Consider the following 8,677-nt stretch of genomic DNA (forward strand, 5'->3'; position numbering starts at 1 on the left):
ACCTTTAACATGGCATAATAGGGGCACTTTAAAAAAACACAATCTAATAGGGAGAAAAAATAATTTCATTGTTAGTTAGTTAGTAAACACAAGTACATCTAATTGAACATAATTTATTTTCATCAACAAATTATCATAGAACAGCTTTATGAGCTTTATGATCCATTCACAAAGACTTTAAGTCATTATTTGGGTAGCACACATATTCTGAATGCCTTCAGCAGAATTCAAATTAGCCATTTTAATCTAGATTAATCTAGATTAAAAAAATTAATCTATGCCCACCCCTAATATATATATATATATATATATATATATATATATATATATATATATATATATTAGGGGTGGGCATAGATTAATTTTTTTAATCTAGATTAATCTAGATTAAATTTTGGAATTAATCTAGATTAATCTAGATTAAAATGGCTAATTTGAATTCTGCTGAAGGCATTCAGAATATGTGTGCTACCCAAATAATGACTTAAAGTCTTTGAGAATGGATCATAAAGCTCATGAAGCTGTTCTATGATAATTTGTTGATGAAAATAAATTATGTTCAATTAGATGTACTTGTGTTTACTAACTAACTAACAATGAAATTATTTTTTCTACCTATTAGATTGTGTTTTTTTTAACGTCAACACCTATACCCAGTCCATTACATGTTACACCGTACTTTTATTTTGACAGGTTGCCGAGAAGTTTCTGTGTCATACAGTATGATATGATGCTAGTTTTCTCAAATGAAACGGTATAAGTGACACTCACAGCAGTTTGGGAGATTGAGTTTATCTGTTCATGTGAGATGCAAATGCCAAAAATTACCGGGAGCGTCACGTGTGTTTCAGTATGCGTGTAGTAAAAGCGCGTCTCCGCAATGCATACATACAGCTAGGCAAACGGAACATATCGGATTCATATTAAAACGGTCTTTTTGCATTTCAGTTTTCACATACACTAGTCCATATCGCGATTTGAATTAAGTGACTGACCAACATTTGATTTATGAATCCAAAAAACGACGAATTTACGTGGCATTTCGCTATAGTAGATTCGGTTTTTATGAATGGAGGACGACGCGATCCCGTCTGTGTTTTGGCGGAGGAGACTTAAACGCGCGACCATATTCTACTACAGTCTTCGGTATACATCCGCGTTAAACTATCAAGGTGAAAGTCATCATAGCTTGCGTAGTTTAGACCCAGCTCCCAACCCAAATTTGAGAATAGATTAACGGCGATATTTTTTTTTATCGCCCCAGGTAGCCAAAAACATCTGGCCCAGTACTGGCCCAAATCCGGCAATCCGGAAGAAATGACTCGGCCCGGATCCGGTTGCCGGACTCTTGTGAATTCCGGTAATGAATGACGCGCCAGAATCGGCCCGAATACACTGGCCCGAGTCCGGGTGCCGAAACTGAGCCGACACTGCCGGCATCGGCCCGCAATCGCGCCAGCAGAGATTATACAGTTAGCCGGTACTGGCCCGTGTCCGGCTGCCGAAACTGAACCGGAACTGCCGGCATCGGGCCGCAATCACGCCGGCATACATTATACAGTTAGCAGGCTGGCCCGAGTCTGGATTCCAAATGGAAATGTATATGAAATACAGACCTATTTATTTAATTAATAACGAAATTTAAGCAATATTAGCTTGTTTGCTAAAGTATATAGCCTACTTGGATAGGTGTAACTGTTCATGTAATTAAATGGTTCCTTAAAAACTACAAAAATGTATTATTCATGATTTCCTCCAGGTTTTTTTTTTTTTAAATGTTCTTTCCACAAATATCACACACACACATGCCACTCACTCTCACCCCTGCCCCCCAAGTAAGAATGACACCATATAAATACTGTACGAGAAACGTTTATTGAATTTATTATTGAAAAAATAAAAACATCAACAAATGCATAAAAACACTATAGAAACTTTAAGAACGATCAGGACCTCAAGGTTTCCTAAAGGAGAGACAATAAATGAAAGAAAGAGATAAAGAGGGGACACATATTGACACATAGTTAGTCAGGTCTCAGTGATCTCGGTGGTGAATGGTAACAATATTTGGAGCTTACCTTAGGAAGAAATTCTTTTGTTGTAGGACATGCTCTCTTCTTCCACTATGGCACTCTTATAAACTTCTCGGTTTCTCTCTGCATCACACTGCTATATTTGCAGAAAATATTTTTAAAAGAAAATTGTCAGACATATGGGGCACAAGTTTGCCTATTTAAACATGAAGCTTTGAAAAAAAAATCACTTTATATGATTAAACAGTCATCTTATTCAGACCACTTTTTTCAGACTTTATTATGTTTAATAATAATGTATGTTTAATATATTTAATTTATTATTTAATTTTAACCTAATACAATTTTACAGTTTAAAAATTACAAAAAGAAAGAGTCCTATAAAAGTTCTGGCACTCTGTGTGTCACTACTTGGCAATTAACTTATTGGCAAATATCACAGCCTGTGAAACAATGCAGTTTACAGCTATACAAATAATAAGAGTATTTAAAATGTAACATGTAAAAATTTCGGTAAAACTTAAAATAAACACTCACAACACGCTGACTTGGTACAACAAAATTAATCTTAAGATATTATGGACCATCTGATTTGAATTTCCTTTAAATAAACCATATACTTACACATGGCAAAATATAACATTAAATTACTTACATGGCACAGATGCACTTTTTTCAGATGATCTTGACAAATCTGACAAAAAATATGAAAAAGCAATCACAAAAAGATTAGAAGAAGTACAGCAGAAAGGCACACTATTTCACTATTCACTAACACTAATGAATACATGAATAAAAACTGCTGTATACAAATATTGTGAATTAGTTTGACAGTCAGCTGAAAAATATATACCTGCAAAGCCAAAGGCGCTCAATGCTGTGGAGCCTTTGGGGTTCAGCTGCTACTGACACAAAAACAAGGGGGGGGGGGGGGGGGGGAATGAGTCACACAATACATATATCTGTACAAATTGAAATGTATTGATTTTTAATAGGTTATTACTTACTCATCAGTGTGTTGAACATGGCAAATCCAAGATGCAGAATGAGTTGATCACTTACAACAATCGGATGACAATCTGACAAAAAAAAAGAAAGAAAAAGAAATAGTTTTCATTATTAAAATTAATTATTTTACTTGTATATGACTTTTATTCCCTGTATATGCAAGCCTAATGTTTTACTTTTATTGTAATTCGTTATTAAAAAAAAAAGAATTATTATTCTCATAAGGATAGGCTACATTGGCTTAAGTCTTTCTGTCTCTTGCTCGCTCTATCTCACATACAGCGAGAGAGAGAGAGAGAGCGCGCGACACTGACGCACACTGAACGCGCGCGCTCTCTCTCTCTCTCGCTGTATGTCAAATCTGAGACAACACAACTCAAATCTGATAATGTTATTGTTGATAATTGTAAAATTAATATATTTTTTAACTAATGTTACCTTGACCGACATGAATGTGAGGTTTTCTCAATTCTAGCAGATCTGCGCAAATGACGTCATACAGATAACGGCATTAACGGTCAACGGTGCTGAAGAGCGGGCCATAAAAAATAAAGACGGAAAGACTCGTTTATGTGAACAGTAGTTTTAGATATTGTACATTTAAATAACAGTCCGTTGATTTTACACGTATGTACACAAAAATACTTTACCTGAAGAAAGCTCTTCCGTCGAGCGATGTCCACTCAATCAAAGGGAGTCCGGCTGTGCGCGTGACGTGAACTGATCGCAGCTTATATAGCCTCTGGTTCCTTCGCGGGCTTCGCACGTGAGGCGTAAAATAGTCAAAGTTATATTTATAACAATTTTATTAATTTAATTTTTATCATCTGAGGTGTACATTTAGTTAATTATACCTTGTTATATTTCCCTGGCCCCCCAAAAAATAAATAAATAAATAAATAAACACACACACACACACACACACACACACACACACACACACACACACACACACACACACACACATATATATATATATATATATATATAGAGAGAGAGAGAGAGAGAGAGAGAGAGAGAGAGAGAGAGAGAATGTATGTACAATTATTTTTAAATATATAACATATCAGTTATTAATAAAATATCATAACAGTGTCACTCACTTATTTCATAACCAGAAGATGTCAGCTGAAGGTCAATTATTGGTTCATACTACTCATTAAATTTTGCTTTTGGATTTGTGTTTGGCCATAAAATCACGGTTATAACATTTCAAATCAAATTTTGCTAAAAGTTTTTGCAATTATGCCACATTATGATTATCAAGCCTGAAAATGGTGTTATAAAGGGGAAACATGTTGAAAGCATTTTATTAGCTCTGTTACAGACATATACGGTTCTATTTTTGGGGTGCAGAACAACATGAAAGTGTCATAATTTAGATGAAGTGAACATTTTTAAATTATAAACAAAGTCCATGGTTGGCCTGACAAAAATAATAGAATATTATTTAAAATAGTAATACAATTAAATAAATAACATTGACAGGGAAAAGATTTGACATCTCAGGCATTTTGTTAAAAAAAAAATATTTTAGCAATTTTGTAATTAAGTTAAGTGTTTATGTGTTTTAATCTGTATTGTGGGGACAAAATATTTACACAAGGAGTAAAACCTGAATTTTTGACATTTTTGGGACTTACACTTATGGCCCATAGTCAGGCTGAATGTGTCTAAATGTGCCGTTTCTCAACCAGAATCGGGCCAGATCCGCATATCCAAAGCCTAGCCAAATCCGGCAACCATTGCTGGGCCAGAGCCGGCTCACTCCTGGCGAGCCGCTGCCAGAACACAGCCGAGTGAGCCGGCACTCAGCCGCAATCGGCCCGATTCCGCTGGCTACCTGGGGCGCGATAAGAGTTTCACGTTAACGCAGCACGTTAACGCCGATAACGGCCCACCACTAATATATATATATATATTTGTTTTACATAATAATTAAAACTATAAACATGACACATGAGAACAAGAGAAAAAAATATATATATATATATTACATCTACTCGTTCTGAAATTCACCTCCATCACTGATAAAACAATCAACTGAGCAGTAGCCCTCAAAATCTTTGGAGGAAAAAAAACCCACGCAGGACTCCCCTTCTGCCATTGCCAACATACCCAGGTGGGCAGTCTTTATATATTTCATGGCACCGTAGGCACTGGGTCAGTGAATAAGGCACCCAGAACTTCTCTTTGTATTGTGCAGAAAATGCACTCCAGTTAACGACACCTAATTTACATAAAAGAACAAACAATATTTAAACAATATTAAATCATTTTAAATTAAGTCAAAAAAAGAGTCATGCAAGGAAAATATTTTAAAATGTATTATAGGATGGTGTTAGGAAAAGAGTGTTATTTGCTTTGTCTGTAAATTACCAAAGCGATTTAATTCATAAACAACATTAACAATAAGCTTAATTTAAAAAAGTTTGTCAAGTCAAAATTTATGTTAGCTTGGCTTGAGAAAGCATACCATAAAAGTTTGAAGATTTTTTTTTTTTTAATTTGAATGTTTTACAGTTGAGGGCAATACAGTCTATCATTAAAAAAAATTTTATGAAAAAAAAAAAAAGACAGGAGACAGACAGACAAATAGACACTCAAATACTTTTTACAGTACTCACTACATGTTAAAATGTTCATTTTGTCAATTTAATACTGTTTTTCATTTATTTTGCACGTGTCAGTATACTATACAACTCTGGGAAAATATTGGTTTATTTATTAAGAATAATATCCAGCGAGATGTACCTATTACTTTTAAAGAACTAATTTTGATTATGATTCTGACTCAACTAAAAGGAATGCTTGTTTTGTTATAAATTTAATTTATTTTCTTTGTAAATTGTATATAAATGCAAGTTTCCTAACAACAAACCACTTTTTTTTTTTTTAGAATTTATTTAAATACTATTTTGTAGTCCCAGAATAAGAAAGCTAGAAGAACTAATTCATTTTGGTGAAACTTTGGGTGAGGTGTCTCACCCTCAAGTTTTTATGTTTTTGTCATAAAAAAAAAGATCACTGTTATCAGTTTGGTTTTTTGGAGGCACCATGCATAAAATGGGATGCAGACACTGAAAATATACTGTATGTAGTCAATTTAACTCAATACAACTTTATTGGCTTAAATATTCCACAGGCAGAATTGCCAAAGCAACAGAAAAATGTCCATAATTATACTAAATAAACAAGAATCATGACAGAGGAAAGGATAAAATAAGAAACATATAAGGTGCAGAGTAATGTTAAAATATACACAGTGAAATAAAGTGCAACAATCTTAATACCTTGTATATAATACTACACAAATATTACAAAATAAACTAAAGACATGGTTAAAATCATGGATTTGTACATATTACTGTTTTTCCCCTTCTTTTTTTTCACCTTGGCTTTTTTAATAGGCTACTTTTACATTTTATAAGAGTATTATGTTAAGTATGCGCATGCGTTTTAATGACGCATTATGTTACACACAAAGCGAAAACGTCCAACGTCACCACGCTATGCAAATTACACAGGCATACCATACGTCACTTTGCGCATGCGCGGTAAACACATACGTGACGTAGGTACCTGACGTCACCGCGCTACAGTCTGCAGCGAGGGGTGTCTCCTGCAGCCTGCAGATCGAGGCGGGGCTGAATCTGGGGTGGGGCTGCACGTGTCGCCCCGCCCACATGCCTGCTCATTGGTAGTAGGTAAATTAATGACAACGAAGCAACATCCCTCCCACAACTCATCTCATTGGTTAGTGAAATGGATTGACGCCAAATGCAGTTGGAAACTATACTTATGAATTATACGTTTTATATAAACGCTGAATCCTTTGCTTATTTATTCAGCTTTCAGATGTGTACAAATCTAAATTAAAACGTACGCTTATGACTGGTTTGTGGTCCAAGGTTACATACATTTACAAGCATGTATGCAATGTTAACCAGTGGTGTTTATTTACAGCTTTTTTTTAATTATTATTGTCTTAATTGTTAAGATACATAAATGTGGAAAATTATCAGCAAGAGTGTCCACTATCCTTATGTTATTAAATTAATAAATAGAAAAGTGTTGTTAAAACATCAGAGTTGTTTATAAATACAAACATTTATGACACATAAATGAATTTCACTGTTATTTATTTAAGATAATAATGTTCACAGTTATTTCTGATTCTCACTCCCGATCTAATAGTGACACGCGAAACAGCAGTCTGGGTCCTCTGTGCTCAAATACATTAATTTCTCTAAGAAATTGAAATAACACCCTATTGACCCTTCCCGAAGTATATCTACTAAATTGAAACATATTTTAATTTCTTCTAATTTCGCTATTTATTTACCATATTGGATTACCTCCTTGTTTAGTCAAGCCAGCTAAGGCATTTCTAGTCAACTGTAGTGTGCCGTAATATGAGCGTACTTTGTTCGTTTTCTCTACATAATCCATTCACAATCGAAGAAAAGTGTTGTTTGTCTAAGAGGACCAAACGTCCATGTATACCGTTTCAAGAATGACAGATGCCAGTTTAAAAAAATAGAGTAATTCGGCTAAATATGCGCGATTCATTGCTATGATTGACAGGAATAACTGGACCGAACATCTGACAAGCTGATGGCAAAAAAGAGCTTAAATGATTCAGACTAAATTTAGAGTAACAAAACTACAGCGGTAACAAGTATGGTTAATAGATCAATGGATTTTAGAGTTCAAGATAAAACTTAAAAGATGGTATTAAACTTTATAAAATATTTAATATTCCTATACACTGGGGCCGGTAACAGTGAATGCATCCTAGCTATAGTCCCAGTGAAGATCAAGTCGAAGAAAAGTGACAAGGTAGTAAGGACTTATGCCTTCATTGACCCAGGAAGCTCGGCAACGTTTTGCACCGAGGCGTTAATGAGAGATTTGAACTTGAAAGGCAGAAAGACAGAGATTCTTCTTCGTACTATGGGACAAGAAAAACCTGTGCATAGTAACATTCTGTCAGATTTGGAAATATGTGGCTTAGAATGTGAAGACTACATGGAACTTCCTAGAGTGTTCACCCAGAAAGAGATTCCAGTGAAACACGAGAATATCCCTCAACAAAAGGATCTGGAAAAATGGCCTTATCTGGATCAGGTTAAACTTCCTCATCTCAAAGCAGAGATAGGTGTGCTGATTGGCGCCAATGTGCATAAAGCAATAGAACCATGGCAAGTGATAAATAGTGAAGGAAACGGACCTTATGCAATCAGGACAGCATTAGGATGGATAGTTAACGGGCCTCTACGAACTGATGTGAGCACAGAATCAGACCTGGTGAGAACTTCAAGTTTCACTGTAAACAGGATTGCAGTTGCAGACATTGAAACGTTGTTGGTGTAGCAGTTCAATGCAGACTTCCCTGAACGCAATTACTGTGACAAAACAGAAATGTCACAAGAAGACCAAAAATTCATGCAATCTGTTGAGCATTCAATCCAGTATAAAGATGGACATTACTGCATTGGATTGCCATTCAAGAATGATCCTGCCAAGTTTCCCAACAACAGATGCATAGCAGAACAAAGAGCTATTGGTCTTAAAAGAAAGCTCAGCAAGAACCCAGAGTTTTACAAAGACTATAACACTTTCATGACAGACAT

At 35.1% G+C, this 8,677-nt stretch overlaps 1 long non-coding RNA gene across 1 annotated transcript; it reads right to left on the reverse strand.

Moving 5' to 3' along the window:
- Positions 1 to 1,859: 1,859 nt before the first annotated feature.
- Positions 1,860 to 3,786, reverse strand: LOC141338358 (uncharacterized). Its single transcript, XR_012355842.1, has 6 exons — positions 3,692 to 3,786; positions 3,041 to 3,112; positions 2,887 to 2,935; positions 2,689 to 2,727; positions 2,079 to 2,169; positions 1,860 to 1,964 (listed from the first exon to the last, which is right to left on the reverse strand). It is a non-coding gene; the product is annotated as an uncharacterized lncRNA (long non-coding RNA).
- Between the last annotated feature and the right edge of the window lie 4,891 nt (positions 3,787 to 8,677).

Source organism: Garra rufa, chromosome 7, assembly GCF_049309525.1.
Source record: "Garra rufa chromosome 7, GarRuf1.0, whole genome shotgun sequence".
NCBI classification, from domain to species: domain Eukaryota; kingdom Metazoa; phylum Chordata; class Actinopteri; order Cypriniformes; family Cyprinidae; genus Garra; species Garra rufa.